The sequence below is a fragment of the Athene noctua genome, chromosome 1 (assembly GCF_965140245.1).
Source record: "Athene noctua chromosome 1, bAthNoc1.hap1.1, whole genome shotgun sequence".
NCBI lineage: Eukaryota > Metazoa > Chordata > Aves > Strigiformes > Strigidae > Athene > Athene noctua.
The window spans coordinates 231060013-231082436 of record NC_134037.1 but is presented as its reverse complement, the minus strand read 5'-3'; the positions used below and the strand labels follow the sequence as shown (position 1 = coordinate 231082436).

General features: G+C 42.6%; 1 protein-coding gene across 7 annotated transcripts in view; it reads left to right on the top strand.

Moving 5' to 3' along the window:
* Window positions 1-22424, top strand: part of ELF1 (E74 like ETS transcription factor 1) — a 95236-nt gene that overhangs the window by 27905 nt on the left and 44907 nt on the right. Inside the window, exon 1 of one of the 7 annotated variants that reach the window (XM_074912350.1) lies at window positions 5509-5602. The exons of 5 other annotated variants lie outside the window; for them this stretch is intronic. The gene's annotated coding sequence lies outside the window, so the exon portion shown is untranslated. Of the gene's footprint in view, window positions 1-5508; window positions 5603-14457; window positions 14558-22424 lie in introns of those variants that run through there. One more of the 7 variants, XM_074912359.1, reaches the window with a different exon arrangement.

Below are 22424 nucleotides of genomic sequence, written 5' to 3'. Positions count from 1 at the left end.
AGAAAAGAAGGAACTGTAGAGAGGAAGTGTATGTTTCGGGGCTTTTTTTCTTTACAAAGGTGGTTTAGGCATATGAATTAAAATGAAACTTTCTGTGTTGAGAAACAGTCTCAAGTTTGTTAGGGATGGTTTGCGGCATTTTAAAAATACTAGCCCTCTTCTATTAAAAAAAATAAATATCTCTTTTAGTATCAGCTAAAAGCAACAATGTTGCTTTTGAAGCAACTAAGTGAAACACAATTTTAGTTTGTCTGATGGTGCTGTAATATAAAAAGCTGTTAATTTAGACCATTTAAAAATCAGCTGTGGAGGGATTTCCTGAGAAGAAAACCAAGAAAGTCACTGTTGGTAGGATATTTTCCTAAATGTGCACTTCTGAAAGATGTATGTCTAATTATGAATGCTTGATGCAATACAGCATTCTACTGTTTGTTTTTATAAAAAGTTAGTTGTCTTTTAATATGGTCCTTCAGATGAGCTGTATTAAATGTTGTTTCAGTGCTAATGGACTAGAAATAATTCTCAACAGTAAGAAATGTCAGAAAACTTCTGCCGAAGTAAAAGAGCTCAGTTTTGCAAATTTTTTATTTAAAAATAATAGGGATATTTGCAGAAAAGGTTTAATGCTTTTGAAGCCACATAGTTAGAAAGGGTACATTTTATGTCTAGATTCTGATGTTTGCAATGTTTAAAGCTTGTCTTATGGGTGCTCTGTGGTTCAGGTGGACTTGGGAAGCATTTTGTTAATTTGTACTGCCAGGTTTCATAAAAGAGCTGTGACAAGATTTTATCAATATACTGTGATTTAAAATATGTGCATTTGAGGGACAGACCATAGCAGTTACTAGTTGCAAATAGCTAGGTACGTAAAATAGCCACTGCCGTGAGAGAAGAGACCCAGGACCACTGATCCATACATGCTTCGTGGATGGAGCATCTCTGGAAAAAAAAAATTTAAAAATCGGGGGGGAGTTTTGTGGGTTCATTTTTACTGCCTTACATGAGGATCTCTGGATGGGGTGAAATCAGGAGAAAAGACTGTGTGGAGAAAGCAGCTTACTTTCTGACAGAGGCTGCCTTGGAAGAACCTGTTATGCTGTCTGTTATGAACAAGCCTGGTGTCTACTAACTAGATGGGAGAATGATGGTAGTGCCTCAGTGCTGTCTCTCTCGTCTCCACACACCGGGTGCTTGCTGGGCTTACGTGCACACTGAAAGTGCTTCAGCCTCACCCCAGCTGCTCATTTTAACTCATAAGTGAAGGTTGAATGCATAACCACCCTGGTCGCTTGGCAGCATGTCCCATTAAAACCACACAATAATGGTTTACGTGGATATGCCCTGAAGCACAGAAGGGAGGTTTTGACCAAGTAAGTTTTACTCGGATAATGAACTGTCCCGGAGGTGATGGGTTGTAAATCCTTAAATGGCTCCTTTAGCATCTGCCCAGGCCCTTAGCTTGCCCTTAGGTTTTTGACTCAACGGTAAGCTGCACTAGTTGAGCTAAAGTTGCAGTTTAAACTCTAGACATACATTTTTGTGAGCATATGAACTTGCATCAGTCTAATTTAACTTAAAAAGTACTCTTAGTGAAACAGTTAGAAGTGGGCATGATTGTTCCTAGATATTTCCATGGCAGGAGCACTCATCCAACTACCTCAGTGCTGCTTGAGGTGCGCCACCCTTATTTTTCCTCACTTGACAGCATAGGGGTTTTTTTCTAGTGTTTTATTGCACTCCCTTCACATCTGTGTCCAAACTGTTTGTGTGAGCAAACTCTCATCTGTTTCAGCCAAGATGAGCCAAGTTGGCAAGTCAGGTGTCCACGTCATGAGAAGCTGCTGGTTGCTGGGCTGGTTGTCTGAACCAGGTTAGGGTTTGATTTTTGAAGTGATGGAGCTGTGAAGTTTCTAAGAGCTGGGGTTGAGAAATATGGGGGAGGATGAAGTAGCATGGTTGTCTTTGGAAGAGTACTGTTTTCCATGGCCAAAGCTTCAATGAAGAGATAATTAGGACAGTTATTTCTCTTCTACACGTTATATCTAAACTTTTAAAAACTTGTTTTCTAAATGAGTTGTCACAACACCACAACTAGATGCTTCTGTTCATGAGGAAGAGTGTCTTAACTAATAGATAACATTTTGCCCGAAGTTAATGTGGATGCGTAGGCCTAGATAATATAAAATGGGACGAAAAGGTGTTTGCTTGTTAGTTGGGGAACATGTGCAAATAAAAGCTTTTGGTGGAGGGAGAAACTTGGGCTGTTTTGTTCCTTCTGGGAGAAGGGGAAGGAAATGCAGGGATGAGAACCACACTGCTGCGTCTTTTTGAAAGAATGTTAACTTCTTGCTTTGTTTAAAAATACTCTAGTTATTCCTGTCAGTTAAATCAGGTTATTGAAATTAAATTATGACCTTTGCTCTGAGCCTGAAACAATACAGGAGGAAAACAGGTGTTTGGGAAGATAAACTTCTTACCTCAGCTAGAAAATGTTCAGATAGAGCTGAAGCTCTAAGGATGCCATATTCTTGCTGAGAGTAAAAATGTAAGAATGAGGAAGAATTTTAAAAGTTGATTATGGTCAGTTGCCAAGAGCAATGCCGTGATAAATTATTAACTCATTGCACTGTACTGCCTTGCAGTGCAAACAGAGTAGCTGGTTATTGTGCTCTGCTTGGTAAGTCAACACTGTAAAAAATTCCTTGGTTATCTGGAAAATGTCTTCTTTGGGGTGTTTATTAAAGGGACACTGTATGATTAAAAATCATGTTCCCCTCTGTTGAAGCTGGTTAAAACAAATAGAAATCCATGCAGGCAGTTTCTTTCTCGCTGTCTGGGGAGCCTGGTCAGTGGGTGTCGATCAGCTCGGTTTCACTTTTGCTCCTCTCTCTATGTGGTGCTTTGCTGAGGTGTGATCCCTCCTACCTCCCCACAAAACTCACCGGTAAGCAAGGCGGCTAGGCTACTAGTTGCAGAGACATGAGACAAGTTGACTCATAGCTGTTCTGCAGGAAAAGCAGCTCTGTGGAGACCACTCCTCCCCTGTTAGCTGGAGGAAGAAATAAATGCTGGGGGCAGGCTGCTCGGAGCACACGGGTGGGTGCCTTGCTGATGCCACTCAGCAGCAGCTTCAGGGAATAAATTTTCAGTTTTGTAAGAACTGAGACATCCTGATTTTTGTTTGACTTTCATAAATATAAATACCACAACATTTACCTTTCCATTTTGCTTAAAATATACAGAGCTTGAAAACTTGGATGATCTTAAGCTGCATCAAAATCATTTATAAAAGAACAACCCCATCCTATGTTTGTGTTACATTACATTTTTAGCTAATTTATTAGTGTATAATCAGTATAATAGAGATGATTATCCTTGTAAATACAACTTTTTTGGTGTTATGCTTAGAGCTAGTATAATAGTAATACACTATGAAAATAAATACATACGAGAATTTTGAAATGTTTGCTGTAATAAAATCTGTAGTTCACTAGCAGGACACAGATGAACTTTCAGGGTTAAAAATAATATTCAGCTTGAGAGTAAACCATTTCTGGATCAGTGTCAGCATCTGCCACCCCGGTTTTCTTAGGAAAACATTGAGTCCTGCCAGTACATGTTGCAAGATATGACCAACGTGACTTAAAAACTAAGAGGCAAATCTACAAAATGCTGTTGGCTACATAGTATTGTTGGAATCCGAGATGGAAAATACTTTTTTTTCCAGTTCTTTTCTGAGTCCTTTTGCCAATCCAGCAAAATTTAGTAAGGTTCAGATCGTGCTGCAAGGCTTTTTTGTTCAGAAAGGCCTTTGGGCAACCATTACTTAGTATCTTTTTTTAATTTGTTGGCTGCTTGGGATTACTTGAGTATTTGTCAGGGGTGGGACTTGTGTTTTAAATGGATGGCAGAAATGCTGCAGAAGCAAGCTTCTTCTACAAGTTCTTTGACTGGCTTTCTGTTAGTGTCTGATGGGTCCTGGTTTAGGGCTGTCGTTCCAACTTTCAACGTATGAAAGGGTCAAGTGCCCAGTGACGTGAAAGGACATAACCTCGTCTTTTAAAGCACTGGACAGTTGCAGTTCTGTGAGATAATCCTGATGGTCACAGAGTTCGCATGGGAGCAGGTGAAACCTCAGGACACAGTGTGCTCTGTCGGAAGAACCTAGTTACTGAATAGGTTAGAAATGAGATGTTGGAGCTTGGTCATTTTCAGAAAATTCCAGACCGCTGACTTTAAGATGGGTGTTCTACTAACAGTGCCAGTCACCAGGTGAAGGCATTTCTATTCTGAACTGTTCTGGGATGGGGATAGAGAGCCTCGGTTCCATAAAGGGTGGAATGTGCCAGAAGCTCCATGAAATCCAGTGAAGACTTTTTTACTGCTTTTAAGTTTATACAGAAAATGCTTCTAGAATATAGCATTAGATGATAGTGTTTAATCTGCTAGATATGTACTGGCTGATGTATTTCCCAACTTAATTTTATGAGTGACGTGTCTTCTGTTGCTTTAGTTGGCAGCCTTGCAGATACAGCTCAAAATTGGTTTTCTTCCGTTTTATACGACCAGTTGGCCATTGGTAGAGGGAGGTTATGAGGCCATCTTAATAATTTCTCATCCTACCTAGAAGTATAGTTTTTAGGCTGGCTGAGGAGAAGATGTTTTCTGACAGGTGACATTATGGGTTAATCTAAGACTGAGCAGAAGACTACTTAGAGAGGGGCTGAGTGTAGCGTATTTCTTGATGTTAGATACCATAGAAATTACAGCTGTGCTGGAGTTTCTGCTTTTCACTGAATTTTTGCTTTGACTAGCAGTTGGTTCTTTGCTTGCTTAAGCTATGTTAATACTTGTGCTTATCCTGTTGGTACTAAATGCTTCTTCAGCATTTTAGTTTTGTGGTAGACTTAACAGGTGTCACTCTAGGTATTAGTGTTAGAAAGGCCCTGTAGATCATCTAACCTGTCCCCTTTTCTAGCACAGGGTGGTCCCATTAAGTAGACATGCTGGTGCCATATTTGGCAGTGTGGTTTCTGCCACTGATGGTGGTTCATTTCTGAAGATTTCTGCTTGTTTCCTTCTTCATCTGTTAAAGTAACTTGGTTTCTTGGTGGTGTATAAGCCCATTTGAGGAATACCTGACTCTAAAACCTCCAGAGCTGGCCTGTGTGTTATCCTGGGCCATGCTGGATGAGAACATGCCACCAGCCTTTTATACCCTGCTTTGGCCGCCTTCTGGGGCCACATGTCAGTACTCTTGACCTGATTACCTTTTATCCATCTGTCTGGCTGGCTTTCTGTGTGTGGGCTTAATTTACTGATTTTTTTTTTTCTTTTTTTTCAGAAAGTGTCAGAGAGTTTCTCCCCCTCATGGGAGGCCATGGCCTGTGCAGGAGGACAGGCGTGCTTGGTGACAAGTGCGTGGGGGGGAGACATGGCTGTGCAGGCAGGAAACCCTTGTCGCTGGGTCCTGGTATCTTCGGCTGTGCTTCCTGTCAGTTAAACCACGAGCCGAGGAGCAGATGCACCCGGAGATGACGACTCCGCTCTCTGCCCCGGGCAGCCATTGTGTAACTGACTTCTCAAGAGCGTACTCCTGCCTGTATGCTTTTGACTTTGTTATCTGTCCAAGACCCTTATTTAGATACCTGAGAGTAAAGATCAGAATTGAATTAGTTCAACAGAAAGCAGTACTTGAACTCTTGAAGCATGAACTGTAAAAGAGTAACCATGGGAGTTACCCTAATGCAGTGACAGCTCAGTTCCAGTGTTACCATTGTAGGATTTTTTAAATGCATATGAGGAATGAGCAGATGGGGCGCAAAGTCATGGAATTTTATTGATATCTTTCTGGGCAGCGTTACTTGGTCTGGTGAGTTTTTATTGTAAGATCCTACGATCTTTGGAGTGTTTTTTTAAATTATTTTTTTCCTTTCAATCCACTGTGGATCTGTGTGTTTCTGAGGCAATTCTGGCTTTCAGTTAAGCAATGTTACAAGTGCACAGAAAAAGCACATAAAACCTTCTATTCTAAAAGATGTTTTTTAGGTAGGTCTCATGATTTCTGAAGATATGCATGTTACTATAACATAGTTAATTTATTGAAGCTAGAACTCTAATAATACCTTCCGTAGCATCAGATTTTAGAGAACTGAGTACTCTACACGTCAAAATTATGTTAGAACTGAAACTGTGTGGATTCATTTCAGCCTTTCTGCCTGATTTGATGCTCTTTTCTTCCTCATGTGGCAGCATAACTCCCAGAATATTGTTTCTTTCCATTAAACTGCTTACTTGTTGACTAGCCAGCATTGCTATGTGATAAAATGTTTCTGTACTACATGCCCTTTAAAATAAAGGCTCTGAGCCTGAGCGGGGGCACATCTTTTGGGTGGGGAGGAGCAGAAGGGTTGTAGGGGCTGTGAGATTGGATGGGTAAGGGGTTTGGGGGGAGGGTAGTGTATGCTGTTTCTCCTGATTTCTCTTGGGTTATGAAGCATGGCACATTACGTCCTTTGTGAGAGGTGGGGAGAAGATGGTTCTGCACTCAGCAGAATAGCTACTCTCATAGAGGTAGGTACTGCTCGTGGGAATGAGTGGTGCCTTGACCCCAAGGGAGCCTGATCCTGGTCCCCCTGGTCCCCCTGGGTTTCTGCAGGGCCAAGAGCTGGCACCACAAGGCAAAACTCTGGATTTTGTCTCTGTGAAAGGCATCAGCTCTCACATTTCTAACTTAGTTGCACTGGAAGCCTTTCACAGCACAGGATGCTTCTGCTGACCTTTTTTCCTTTCACTTTTGAGGACAGTTTTTATCAGCACTATCTTGTTTGAGAGAGGAAAGGCACAAATGGGGCACAACCTTCTGCAGGGAACACAGTAAAATCTCCACAAACTCTGCTTGAAGTCTGTGGCATCTTGAAAAAAGGCATAGTATACGTTTGTTTTTCCCACTCACCCACAATTCTGATATTTATTGTGTCTGTGATCACAACAAACCACTGGGATTTCATAGAAGTAGGTGAAATGTTAGACAACAGAAAAGAAGGAAAATAAAGGAGGCTGGAGGATGAATGAAGAGATGGATTAGTAAATATGTAAAGCAACCTCTCCCTGCATTACCTTGTTTATGGTGCTAGTTGATCTTAGACTTTCCCTTGTTTTTTAGTTTTGTGGTATTTTTTTGTTTTTTGTTTTCTTTCTTTTCTCATGACTGTACAGGTTGAGTGCCATGGTGGGAGAAGGAAAGGGTAGGGTAGAAGTGACAGAATATTTTTTATCTCTGGTTTCTATGATAATTTGCAAGTTTTCATAACAAAACTGGTACCTGTTGAGGAGCTTCTTGCATGATGAGGCTGTTGTGCTGCGAAAAAGGCTGGAGTGCTTGCTTCAGCTGTATACTTGTTTTCCCAGAGACCTAAATGAAAATGGTCAGAGGGCTGGAACACCTCTCCTGTGAAGAAAGGCTCAATGAGTTGGGGTTGTTCAGCCTGAAGAAGAGAAGGCTCTGGGGAGACCTTATTGCAGCTTTTCAATATATAGATTGAGCTTATAAGAAAGTAGAGAAAAATGTTTTATCAATGCCTATAGTAACAGGAAAAGGGGCCATGGTTTTAAACTGAAAGAGGGTAGATTTAGATTGGACATTAGGAAGACATTTTTTACGATAAAGGTGGTGGGAGACTAGTACAGGTTGCCCAGAGTTGTGGATGCCCCATCATTGGAAGTGTTCAGGGTCAGGTTGGACAGGACTTTCAGCAGCTTGATCTAGTGTGAGATGACCCTGCTCATGGTAGGGAAAGTTGGACTGGATGATCTTTAAAGGTCCCTTCCAACCCAGACCATTCAATGATTCTATGAATTGAGGCCTGGATCAACTCCTGATAATTTGAGTCAGATAAGTAACTCAAGAAAGAGCCTTTCATCTCCAGGAGATGCAACTCACCTTTTCTCCCACTGATTATAGGGAAAACTTAGAGCAACCAAAGTCCTTTCTTATGAAGGTGTTTGAGGTTCTTAGAATTAATCTGAATTTAGAGGATTTGATTTTCAGGAAAAATCCTACTTCTGTGGGTGAAAGGGGGAAAAGCTGTGATAGGAGAAGATTGTTTCCTGATAGTAGAAGCTGTGTGGGTCTAGGTGGAAGCTGTGTGCCTGTTTGACCCTTCTCCTGTCTGTGACGCTGTCGGGATTTCTCTTTCGGGAGGCAGGGGTGGACTTGTGCAATGGCCCCATTCATACAGCGCCTGAGATGGAGGGCAAGCACATGTGTGTGCATGGGTGCATGTTTGTATGTGCATGTTTTGCCTGTGTGAATAAGGACATGGGATATGGTGGTGCCTTTGCTTCTGAAGCCTGCGTAGCAAGAGTGGTCATCTCCTGAGCCAGCAAATTGCATGTCAAAATTTTTATGAGACTGGGTGCTGTAATACCTGTATTATTTGTTCTGTGGAGCTGAGGGGAGGTAGAAAGGAGCCTTCAGGTTTGTGAACAAGTCTCTGAGGCAAGGTTGCACTGCTTTCTGTTGCAGGATGAGACTAAATTGGGCACACAACTCAGCCCAATGTAACTGGGCGATTTTGTGTTTTCCCCAGGCAATTTGGTTCCCGCCCAGCCCTGTTGCCTTACTTCCCCCTGCAGCTGGGGAGTCAGGCTGGTTCACAGGGCCGTGTGGGGGCTACAGCTGGCTGGCCCAGGGACATGCGCAGCAGCCACCAATGATGCCTGATTTAGTTCTGCAAAAGACAGAGGAACTTGAATGATGAAATGAGGAAGAGGTGAGGCTTGAATTTCTCTACACCTGCTTGGTGGGGGCTCTGAAACTTTCTGGAATACCATGATTCTGTAGGTCTTCTCATGTAACACTCATAAATCCTGAGTGTAGTTCATTAGCAGTGAATTCCCATGTCTCCTGGGAGCAGGTGTGTGCTCATATGTGAGTTGAGTGAGCTAGTGAGAACATTTCCCCAGACATTACGAAATGAGAAGTACTGGCCTGTCCAGACTCTGCCTTCCCTAGAGGGACCTTTGCAGACCTCGCTCCTTTTCCACATCACTCTTAAGAGAAATCTTTTTCCTTTTTTCTGTTAATCTTGTTGGTTTTAACTCGTGTTTCATCACTGTTTGAAACCTGATGGTGGGAATTGTTAGTCTAGCAGCAAGTCAGCAGATAATTTATATTCTCTTAATAGCTAAATTCACTAGTTTGAACTTCCCCAGACAAATAGTCTCCCTTCTTAATCCCACCCCATGCAAATACTTTAGAACATAAAATTTAAGATACACTGATCTGTAAGAAGAAAAATGTACAAATGGCATGGGAATATTAGTTTCTGTCTTATCCTATATAACTGCAAGTTAATGTATTTATTATTGTAATTGCGCTAAGCATCATGAAGCACACACATTTTCAGAATAATCTAAGTGAATACATTGCATTTTAGAGAGCATTAAAATTGGCAGCTTAAAAAGTATTGCCTAACTTTTAATTATGCCTTGAGTGAATATTCTTCTTCACTATAACTGTGTAAGCAGTCTCTCTCGCCTTGCAGAGGTTTTAAAGGCATGATTTTAGATGCAGTATTCTCTGTTTGGTTATTTACCTAAGGTTTTCTTCTGCAGGCATTTAAGTGATTCAGGTCTGTCACATGTTAAGTCCTGGATAGATGTTCAGTGCAGCAGAAATGCATGTACTCTTCATGCTGTTAAAGCTCTTTCTCCAATTAGTCAGCCTTCAGCACCTCATTGATTTCACCCAGCAGCAGCTTTTGGAGAAGGGTGATACCGAACAAGTAGGTGAAGGGCATTGTTTTAAAAAAGGCAGCTTGTTGGCTCAGGAGATGACCACTATTGCTATGCAGGCTTAAAAGGCAAAGGCACCACCATATTCCATGTCCTTGGACTTGGGGGTACTGCTGGATAAAAAGCTGGACGTGAGCCGACGGTGTGTGCTTGCAGCCCAGAAAGCCAACTGTTTCTTGGGTTGTGTCAAGAGAATGGTTGAGGGAGGTGATTCTGCCCCTCTGCTCTCGTGAGACCCCACCTGGAGTGCTGTGTCCAGCTCTGGGGCCCTCAGCACAGGAAAGATGGACTTGTTGGAGGGGGTCCAGAGGAGGTCTACAAAATAATCAGAGAGATGGAACACCTCTCTTATGAAGAAAGGCCAAGACAGTTGGGGTTGTTCAGGCTGGAGAAGAGAAGGCTCCAGGGAGACCTTATTGCAGCCTTTCAGTACTTAAGAGGGGTTTATGAGAAAGATGGGGACAAACTTCTTAGCAGGGCCTGTTGCAGTAGAACAAGGGGTAATGGTTTTAAACTAGAAGAGGCTACATTTAGACTAGATATAAGGAAGTTTTTATGATGAGGGTGGTGAAATACTGAAACAGATTGCCCAGAGAGGTGGTACATGCCCCACCTCTAGAAACATTCAAGGTCAGCTTGGGCGGTTTTCTGAGCAACCTGATGTAGTTGAAGATGTCCCTGCTCACTGCAGGGGAGTTGGACTAGATGACCTTTAAAGGGCCTTTCCGATCCATATTATTCTATGATTCGATGGTTGTCTTGGAAAACTCACAAAGACTTTTTACCAGGGCCTGTAGGACAAGGGGCAACAGTTTTAAACGCAAAGAGGGTAGATTTAGATTGGACATAAGGAAGAAATGTTTTATGACACTGGAATACCAGAGAGGTGATAGATGCTCCATCATTGGAAGTGTTCAAGGCCAGGTTGGACAGAGCTTTGAGCAGCCTGATCTAGTGAAAGATGTCCATGTCTATGGCGGGGGGTTGGATTAGACGACCTTTAAAGGTCCCTTCAACTCCAAACATTCTGTGATTCTCTGAAAGAGCACCACTGTTCAGTGAATGTCTGACTTGGCAAACACCTGCAAACTGGATGTAAATTATTACCTTTTGAAGAGCTGGCTGAAATGAGACAGATGTTTCCAAGAGGGAAGTAAGAGAAACAGAATTGTTTGCCTCTCGAAACAATATTCTTAAAGTATATCGAGTTAATGCTGAAGATGCTTATAGGGAAAAGAAGGGAAGATGATGACAAAGATAGGGGTGAAAAAAACCAAACCTGTGGTCTCTCTGCAGGGATGAAGGAGTTGTCTCAGGTAGGTTTAGAGATGAGACAATTCTGTTCCTTTTACCGCGTACAGTGGAGTTATATTCAGTGTGTCTACGTTAGATGAGATTATTGGGATAACCTGCACATAGAGCTCTTTGTACTGTGAGCTCCACGCCCATAAGTAGTTGGCTGTCTAGTAACAAGGTGGTTTGTGTACCAAGCAAGTTACAGCAAGAGCCTAGGGTTCAGTGTTTTGTTTTGGGTTTTTTTCCCTTTGTTTTGTTTTTTGAAGTCCCCCTGGCTATGTAATACTCACCTTTTCTAACCAAGGCCATGTCCCTCCCTCCTTGGCAGTGCATGTGTGCATTGGTGCTTTCTTAAAGTTGTTTCCAATCTCAAGTTCAGTTTTAAACTAATGTTTTGAGAGTATTCCTTGTGTTCAGAGCAAACTGGGTGGCGTGTGACTTTGCTACTTTTCCTGCATGCTGCAGGAGAGCTTAGTAATTGTGTTTACTTGAGCATATCTGGAGTATTTTGTTGCTTCTTGCCTTCACTGTGGTGAGCTGTGACCAGGAACTCTGGTATGAATTACCCATGCAGAAAGCACCTACCAGCTCAGAGCTGTGACTTGTTGTGCTGAGGGAAAATGTACGTTTACAGCCTTCTACCCCAAATGAGCCTTAGCCCTTCTGCCTGTGAGTTTAAAAGCTTAACTCCCTCATTCCATAATTTTCAATAAATTTAAATATTTTTTTTTGTTAGGCCTATAGATGACACATGAGTTGCAGCTGCAGTGATCTGTAAAATACAATACACTAGGAATCAGGTGAAAGAGTCCACCTCAGAAAAGAGTAACAAATTCCATGCCTTGATTTGGGAAACTGTCTTGAAGGTGTGGAGTTTATTCTAGTGTCCCATTTAAGAGAACAAGTGTATATTGTGGCCTACATGAATTCTTCTTATGTGAGCTTCTCCTTTACTGAGCTACAGTAAAGAACCTGATTAAGCCAAAACCAAAGTCGCATGCACTCACGCTAAAAAAAAAAAAAAAAATCAGAGTTACATTAGAAAAGAGACGCTCAAAAAAAAAAAATCAGACTTGTCAGTCCTGGAGGTTACTGAGAGGGTGTTCATGAAGTCTGACTGACATCTATGACTTCCCTGTCTGCAGCTGTTCCTTACCAATCTGCCTGGCTGTAGATATGGTTTGGTACTTTGCACCTCTTCACTTACTACCTGGTTCTACACATTTTTTTGAATCGCATAGTTCTGCTTGTGAAATATTAGGAGGTGTTGTCACTCACTCTTGGGTTGGACTTTTTTGTTGCTTTTGGGGCTTTTTTTGAATTTGTATGAAAGCTCAGTGCAAACATCAGCTTTGTAATTTTGATGAAGTAGGACAGTTGTCTTAATTTTTCTGAGAGATTTGCTGACGGAGATGTGTCTCTTCTGTTACAACCTCATAAATAACTCCTGGGCTGTGTTAGTAATAGTATTGGACTCTCCAAGCCCTTAAAAACAAAAAATTCACAGCACTATTTGTCTTAGTTCACTCATCAAACTATTTCAGAAAGAATTTATAAGAAGTAATCTTGATGCTTGTGGCTGAACAAGTGACAAAATGGACCCTTGGCAATATATAAGGAAGGTGTGTGTTGGGGCACTGTATGGGCACTGTGCTGTGTCCAGTTACAGACTGGAGAAAACAGGTCACATCTTGCCTGGTGTGAAAAACCTCACTGATGAATTCCTGTGGTATAGCCATTGGAAATGCGTGACTGAGTACTTCATTTCTTATATTTGTAGCTAAAGTTAAATGAGGATCTTTGTGACAAATAAGATTAAAAGTCTTCAGACATGGTTTGCAAAAATGTGTTTTAACCTATGAGCTTTATAAATAAGAAAGACTAAAGATCTGATGTTTCTATCTATATTTTACCCATGTGTCATTGTTAGTCACCATGCTAACTTATATTTAAGTGCTCTTTTAAATCTGGACCTAGAATCTCTCAAACACTTGTTTAATGCTGTGTTAACAAAGCAGCTTATATATAGGCAAGTGTTAGTTGCAGTGCTTTGTGATATGGGCTGTACTGCTTCTCAGCAAAAACCCTCTTAGGCATTTATTTTTTGTTTTGCTTTTTTTTTTACTGGAGTCTGTGATTCTTGTCTGAAGGGTAAAAAGTTCCTTGGGTAAAGATTTAGGTTAAAGCAGCATGCAAATAAAACTCTTCTTGTGTGTTTCATCTGTGCTGAGTTAGCTTGCTTGTATGAGTGTAATGGTGTGAATATTACCTTATATTCATAGCTTTAGCAAAAATGGACCATTTGTCCCAAGGAGGGAGCTGCCTCAACAATCCTGGGTGAGTTTTAACAATATACATATTTATTTGTTAAAACTCTGTTTAATTCCAAGGTGTATGATATGTGCATATAGGAAAGCTAAGGTACCTGCCATACAAGAACACACAAAATACCTTGTTTAGGCCTCTGAAGCATCTCCATCACAGCTCATGTTCGCAGGGATGGCCATGCATCTTGCATAAAGAGAGAAATTGCTGCTGCTTTTTTTATCAGCGTTGTACGATTTAACTCACTGCTGACTAGACTGCAGACCCTCGACTGTGGAAATAGGATTAGCAGCACACCCTTCAGAGAGGGAAGATGAGCTAAAAGCCATCAGGGAGAAGGTGGAAGAGCCAAGCCCAGGGCAGTACTGTGTCCTGACTGGGCAGAGGGAAGCTGGCTGCACTAGGAGAGCCACTGTCTGGAAACGCCATCTGCTCGCCCTGCGCCAGTCACATGCTGAAAACGCTCCTGCCCACCTCCCGCTCTAGCATCAGGGTCTGAAGGGAGGCCAGGAATTAATGTAATTAGATGATCTTGAACCCAGGACAAGCCATTCGGGGTTTCCAAAACCTACTAAAATAAGCAGCAAGTGCTTCCAGGCTATGGTTCTCGTTGGAAGTAGAAGTCTCTCTGCTGCTGGGTCTCTGGGTTTGTTCTTGCGGGTATCTCAGAGCCGCTGCTCTTGGCGTAGCCTGTCTGTGTCCTCCAGTTCGTAAAATGAAATCTCACAGCCTCCTGTAGCTGTCAGGTAAGAAGGAGAAACGACTCCTCTGCTGTAAATGTTTTTTATGTGATGCATTCTGGAATAAAAGGTTTTCCTGCTGGTAGCAAGGGTTAAACATTGAGGGCAACAGGTATAGGCAGACTTAGGTATGTGATATGTTCGACTGTTTTGCAAGGTGCTATAAATGTTGGCTCCGTGTAATCTGATACCAGGGTAGGACAGGCTAACTTAATGAAGGAAAATAGACAGCAATGTAAAAGAACTGGAAATTCAAGTCTAGCTGACTAATACCAGCCTGCTCCAGAGGCTTTTGACTGTTCATATTGCTGACAGCTGACAGCAAATGAGAGGCAAACAACAGAAACATTGCCTAATCTGCTCTATCTTCATATGGATTCTTTAAAGACACTGCAAAGGTAAGACCCTTCATGTTTCTCAACCTGGCAGAGTTGCTGAATGCAGCCTTGAACATACGCATCGTCGACAAGAGTAAAGCACCAAACTGAGGCTTAAAGCTTGTGTCTGTGTGTATTTGGGAAAGGGGAGGCTTCAGCAAATTCTGTGTGGATTAGTTTGTGCCTCTTTCTAGTTGATGCACATCAATTAAATTAAGATTTCTGAAACTGCTCAAATACTCCAACATAGAAATTAAAATCACGCAGCATTTCTAGGGCTATAATGTTTTGTTCTTTGTGTTTGACAGTCCAGTTGGAAAAGTCTAAAAATAAATTAATTGCAAAAGGAAAGCCACAGAATGCTAAAAATCTGTGTTGTAGAAGATGTAACAGGGATTTTTACTGCGCTGGGTCCTGTAGCATCTTCTGCAGAACACTGAAAAAGTCCTGTGGGAGTTTAACTACCTGATCTAGAATTACCGACGCTTGGCCGGAAAAGGTTGCCTGGAATAAGAAACTTTTAACTTGAACCTGATCCCCGTTGGCCTTTTTTTTTTTTTTTTTATTCTTTTCAGTTTCCCCCTTTAATGTATATATTTTGTGTGCATTTATATTCCAGTTAGAAACTAAGTCTTTAGCCAGCAGATTTTTCTTTGGTAAACTTAACTTTTACCTGCAGGTGATTAAAATTAGTGATTGTGTTAAAAATTTGTGGGCACAGTAATTTTTAGGGAACAGTTGACAGTTTTATATCAATATTTGGTACAGACTGGCAACTGGTAATTTGTGAAGTTTGGCACCTAGCCAAAACAATTATATTTAGTTTCCCCTGATCTTTCTTCCTCCCACTGCCACCACTTCATTCTCTTGTGTGTATGTGTTAATCAAAAGAGCAAAACCTCTTGTGTCAAGCAGTTCTTCCCCCCTCCACCTTCTTTATAAGTTTCCTCATATCCTGTTTTAGCTGTCTTCGAGTTCAGCCCTTCATCTGTCTCTGTTCTGACACCCTTTCCCTTTGAAATCAGTGAGATTTGATTTATCTGCAGCTCTCTTGTTATACTTGCTTATAGGATCATCGTTTTAATGCTTCTTAAAAGGTGCTATTAAATACCAGAAACCGCTTGAGGGTGCCTTTTAAAACATTTATTCTCTGTCACTGGAATAATTTATTTGGCTTACAGAAATTTCTGAAACAGACATGGGATTTTATCGATTTACAGTTTTCTCAGTGTCTTTTTTAGCTAGCTTTTTGAGATTTTGTATGATACAAAAAAATAGGAAGACATCTTTGATACTAATGTCACTTACTAATGCTGGTAATTTGGTTGTCTTATGACAACACATAAAACCAGTCCTGCTCTGCAAATTTACTACTGGATAAAATAGCATATACTTTGTGTTGCAGGGGAGGAAGTAATGAGAGATCTTTTGTTTTCCTTTCTCACCATAATTAGAATCATTTACCACTTGACGAGCTAGACTGTGCAGACACTTGCAGTGTCATATCAAATCTGTACTCCATCTGTTCTGGTTTTGGAGTGTTTAATATAATACTATTTTTCTGATGGAGAATGCGTGAGTCCAGAACTGAACACTTACAAAGAAAAAAATTACAGCAAAATCCTGCCTGTAGAGATGTGTGGTTGCGATCTGCATTACTGGAGGTTTGTCTTGTGTTATGACAGGTCTTTGTTTAAAAATAAATCCTTATGTAATGAGGCTGATTTGATCTAATTACATAGAGCTGTTTTTAAAACATTTTATAATTTTCCTAAGCTTTTGACTTCTGTCATGTCTGCAGCAAGGAGTTTGAGCAAGTATATCTAGGCTGATGCATTTTTAATTGTTTCCCTTTCATCCTTTCAAAACTAGTTGCTTCTTGGCTTAATTGAATGTCTCCTTGTTCTCATTTTATCAACTGAGGAATACGAGCACCTGATTTTTTCCTTCTCTTTACCAATAGTGATGAATTAACTACAAAGACACAATCAAAGGACAGACCCAGCTAGTGCTTCCCAAGAGTTTCAGACCAGCAAAACACACTCCCCAGCCCCTGCATTTACTGGAGATTAGCATGCATGTGCATGCAGTAGCATTATTCAGTAGCAAGAAGAGAAACAGGTCTTTGCTGTGAACGTTACTGTTTTAAGCTGGTCCTTGAATCCATATTATATTGCTAAACAAAGCCACGCTTTTGGAAATATTCTTCATAACAAAACTTGATGGTTGTTAGGATAAGAGACCTTTAGATAGCCCATCATAGAGAAGTACTTAGAAAGACTGGCAGTCAAGCTCAGTGTGATGGTGTGCTTGTGGCCAGTGTTTTTCAGGTGGTGAAGGCCTGACTTGCACACATGTTTCTCCCCTTTTTGACAGTAACTACTCACAGATGTTATCTTTGTAAGACCAGGATGTTAGTACTGCTCTGTTCCCCAGGCTGGCAGACCGACTGCTGAGTTCTCGCAGGCTTAGCAGACTGTTCAAGCACCCTGTGCATTGCCTTGAGGACACTCCTATTTAGGGGGAGTTAAGTTAATCTTGTTTGTTTGGCCTTCAGTGGGTAAGGGAAAGATCAAGCTAAATATTCTCCCGTCGGTACTGAGGTGGTGATGAGCAGCAGTGCGTGGAGGTGACAGAACTGGAAGCAGAGAAAAAGCACTTCTGCATACCCCCTTGTTGTATAGGGATGTGGGATGTTGTGGTGTTTTTGCTTTTTTGGTAGCCAAAACAGGTACACCAAAAGTAAAAAGTCAAGTCAGTGGAAACACACACATTTCATATATTTATTTTGGTGTATATCTATGTGTGTGTCTGTGCACACGTACACGCACAAAAATGGGGATAAAGTGTGTTTACGTATCTGCAACTGATATGTGTATGCATGCATCTGTGCAGGCACGTAGAGTAGGTGCTATGCAGTGAAGCAACATTGTGTGGCTTTTATCTAACTGTAGTTGAAGTAATGCTGCTTATCTGTGAGCTGAGGCCTTAGTAACCCAAATTCAGTCTGAAAAGTTCCAAAGCCCTACAGATAGCCAAGGCTGCTAGGTCACATAACCACTTCGGAAAATCTACCCTCACTTTCTCTTTTATGTGTATAATGTGCCAAAAAGTGCGATTTGAGCAGCTGCAAAATGTTGTTTGAATCAGCAAAGCAGTTTTGATGGGGGAGGGGGGTGGGGTGGGGGGTGTGACGCAGGCAGGGAGGGGAAGGAGGGGTCCAAACTCTGACACGATTTTGGGGAGGGAGAGCTGGCGTTGTGATGTCCCACTTCCCTAACCTCATTTTACATCCAACCTATGGAAATACAAGATTTGATTATTTTCTTCTCAGGGGAATGGCGGAGCTGGGGAAAGGATTTGGACCCTTTTGCACCCTCTGGAGTGCCCTTGCTCCCTTGTTTTAAGGCAGGTTACAGCTAACTCCTCCTGTTGAGTTGGCTCTACTTTGCAAGAGCAAACGCTTTGCTGAGAGGTAACTAAAACCCAGCGTGGCCTTTCTCTTGCCTGGTCAGATTAGGGAGGCTTGCTCTTTATCTTAGCAGATGTTCAAATACCTTATTCAGAGCTCAAGAAATTCAGTAATAGAGTTGGGGAGAGCCTTCCTCGTCTCAGTATCTTTTAGCCTGCTGTTTAGGACTGGCCTTTTGGTGGTCTGATCTTCTGTTGCTGCAGCATAAATCAATTATTTACTGTGCTTTATGTCTACACACCTACACTGATTTGGAGCTCCCTTTTCACATCGAGCGTGCTGTGCTGGCAGGGGGAGATACAGAAGGAAGAAAGCCTCAACTACACCGTAATTTTCTTCCGATTTCCCAGCAGCACTCTGCTGGGTTTGTGTACAGCAGCTGTGTTATATAAATGTGCTAAATAAATGGGACTTTAAAAGTATGAGGGAACATGGGAGAGTGGAAGAGGAAGGTTTTCAGGTGTGGGGGAGTCTGTAAATGGTGCTAGAGCCATTACTGTTAATAGTCTGGAAAGGAATCTTGCCTCCTTGCCTCATGTTAAATATTCAGGCTAAAAGAGGTAGTTGCCAAAAAAAAGGATGATTTTTTTTTTTGGTGATGGTAAAGAACTTGTTGTTTGCGTTTGTACTTTCTGCTCTCTTTGGAGTAAACGTGCTTTTATATGAGATTTAGGAACGGGGGAGTTCATTTCACTTCTTCGGATTGAATTGTGTGCCAACTCCTTTTTCTTTTTTGCTTGTTTATATTTTGCACATAAACCATCTTACTCTGTCCTCCTTGCTGTATGTGTACTGAAAGCCCATGGTGACTTGGGCCAGCCTAGCTGCAAACCAGGGATTTATTGATACTGATTATTTCTTTGTCCTTAACGAAAGCTCAGCAAAGGTCACTCTGTTGACTTTTGTTATGTCAGCTGCTTTTTGCACAGTTTCCCCTAGGCAGCGTGGATGCTTTCAGAAGATTTCAGACTGTTCCTTACATTGTTTCTTTCCTTCCTCAGTGATACCCTCTTACCATGTTGTTTTCCTGTCTCCTTCAATTTGTGTGAGCAGTTGAAATACTGAGTCTTCAGATACTTCTTGTGCCAAGTAACATACATGAACTTGTTCTTCTTGTCATTTTGCTGACTGCAGATGCCCCAGGTCTAAGGACATATTTCAAAGCCCCTGTTCTGGGCAGTTTCTTGATATTACTGGAGTAATCAATCCATGAAGAATGCCACAGTAGACTATCTTGTTAGCATTTGTTATGCTTAGTGGGGACCGTACATAAAGATCATCATGAGTTTGAGATTTTTGCATTACGAGAACTGTGGTATTATTCAGCTTTTCCCCCCTTTTTAAGAAAACCAGATTCTATGATGTATTACTTGTAGAATATTTTCAAAAAGATGCGACTCTTCAGAGGGTGGACTGGCTCTGGCTTGATCTGTCCTTTAACCTCCACTGCTAGGAAGGAGTTAGCAACTTAAGTGAAATGGTACAGTTACCATCCATGTGTTTGATCTCACCCGGGATGGATTTCAGTCCTTCAGTCCAAAAGGTGATGTCTATTCTTCCCTTTCCTCTCACTCCCCTCCTCTTCCCGCATCCAAGATGGTGTGGAGAAGGGGGTTCAGCTTTGCATTTCCGTTAAGTCACAACTTTGATACTTCTAGGCAAGAGCTAATGCTGAAGACTGTCTTAGAAAATCAGTGGGAAATTTCAATCACAGAGTGTCTTAGAAAATGTCCTGGTTTGAGCCCAGAGTGTAACTGAGCACCACCTAGCCATTCACTCACACCTTCTCCCTCAGGACTGTGGAGGAGAAAAGAAAACAGGCTTGGGAATCGAGATAAGGACAGGGAGGGATGACCATTATAGTCACATTGGGGGGAGGAAAAGAATATAAATTTAATTCAAACACTAACACCACCAGCACTTAAGTGAGAAGCATAGCCACATCTTAAAAACATCTTCCCCCCAACCCCTCCCTTCTTCTGGGCTCAGTTTTGCTCCTGATTACTCAACTTCCGCCCCCCAAGTGGCACAGAGGGGCAAGGGAATGGGATTACAGTCAGTCTGCCACTCCTTCCTCCTCAGGGGCAAGCTCCTCACACTCTTCTGCTCCAGCATGAGGTTCCTCTCACAGGAGACAGTCCTCCACGAACTTTCTCTGACATGAGTCCTTCTCACAGGCTGCAGCTCTTCCCAGGATGCTCCAATGTGGGTCCCTCCTGCATGTTGCAGTTCTCCCAGCAGTGAGCTACAACACTCCCCACAGAGTTCCAGCCTTCTTTGGGCTCACCCACCTTCTCCAGAGTGGGGTCCTCCACGGGCTGCAGGTGGGCATCTGCTCCACCGTGGACCTCCATGGGCTGCAGGGCACAGCCTGCCCTCGCACCACAGGCTGCAGGGGAGGCTCTGCTCCAGCACACCTTCCCCTGCTTCCTCCTCCTTTCTTCCACTGACCTCGGTGTTTGCATAAGCGACCTACTTATAAATCCTCCTCACAACTCCCACTCCTTCTTCGAGTTTCCCCTTCTTAAGTATGTTATCACAGAGGTGTGGCAACCATCACTAATTGGTTCAGACTTGGCCAGAGGCAGGTCTGACTTGGAGCTGGGGGAACTTCGAGAAGCTTCTCACAGGTGCCAGTGCTGTAGCCCACTCCCCTGCTACCAAAAACCCCATCACGGAAACCCAGCACAGAAAATCAATGGGAAATTTCAATCACAAATCATTTGTCCCCATGCTAAATGAGTTGAGCTGTTTCAGCAGTAACTTGGGATTCAGATCTCCATTTGAATCTTAAGCAGCTAAACTGGTCCTTAATTTTAAATGTACAGATGATCTTACTAATTTTAGAAAAAAGGCAGTGCAAGATGATTACAGTCATCTTTAGTAACCCTAAATGGGACTGGATCCAGTAAGCTTGCTGGAGGCATCTTTCAGCTCAGCTGGGGTGTGCTCAGTACCAAGACTTGAGCCTTCCAAGTTTATAGTTGAGCTTCTTCAGCAAATTTTTGGTTTTCTGCCTGGCTCTTGGATGCTTCCTACACCTGCTCCAGTGTGGTGCAGCTGTGTTATTTCAGTGTTCTGCATTATCATGTGTCATGGCTTAGGCCCAGAGGGCAACTGAGCACCACGCAGCCGTTCACTCACTCCTTCCCACCCAGTGCTGGGAAGAAGAAAAATTAAACAAGAATGCTCAGGAATCCATATGAAAACAGGGAAGGGTCTCTTGCCCATTTAAACGGTCACAGGCAAAAAAAAAAAAAGACAGACTCCTTAGGGAAAGAAAAACAAAACGTCACTTTAATTCAAGCACTAACAAAACCAACACTTGACAGACAGAATGGGACAATGAGAAGCGTTACCATATCTTAAAACACCTCCCCCCACCCGCGCCCAGCTGATGTCTCTACCTCCTTTCCCAGTGGCACAGGGGCCGGGGATGTGGGGTGCAGTCAGTCCTGATGCTTCTTCCTCCATGATAGTGGGGAGCACTCTTCTGCATTTTTTCCCCCTGCTCCGTGTGGCATCCCTCTCACGAGAGACAGTCCTCCACAAACTCTCTCCACTGTAAGTTGCCCCCATGGGCTGCAGCTCTTCCCGAGCTGCGCCGGTGTGGGTAACCCCCACATGTTGCAGTCTTCCCAGTGCTGAACTAGCACTTCCCACAGAGTCCTGGCCTAGCACAGCTGCCTGCTCCAGCATGGGGTCCTCCATGGCTGCAGATGGGCATCTGCTCCACCAGTGACCTCCATGGGTGGCGGGGGGGTGGCCCTGCAGTCTCACCACAGGATGGACGGTGTTCTCTGCTTAGGCACACCTTCCCATTTCCTCCTCCTCCCCTCCACTGACCTCTGTGTTCGTGTAAGTGTCCTTCTTGTAACTCCTCCTCAGAAGTCCCCCCAGCTCTCAGGTTCCCCTTCTTAAATATGTTATACAGAGGTGCAGCCATCATCACTAATTAGCTGGGCCTTGGCCAGAGGTGGGTGCAACTTGGATCTGGGGGAGCTTCGAGAAGTTTCTCACAGGGTCCACCGCTGTAGCAGTGTCCCCTGCTACCGAAACCCCTGCCGCACACACAAACCCAGCATACGCTGCTTGAATGATAAGGCGGTATGGGCTATACCGGCTCATATTGTCAGGAGTTGAAGGAGAAATTGTGAATTGTGGATTTGTTACTTCCAAGTTGGAGCCTAGTTGCAGTATTGTGGCTTCACTGTTGGGACCAAGAATGTTGATTCTGGAGGTATTTCTTAAGAGCTTTCTTCAAGTGTCTAAACAGGACTAGGATTAGGTGCAGGGTAAATATGGTGAAGAGTGGTGGGGAAAAATGTTGTGATGTCTTAACTGGAAGGAGTCCTACAGTGTATCTTCTGAGATACCAGAGTAGCAGTGTGCTAAGGGTTAAATTGGTTGAATGTG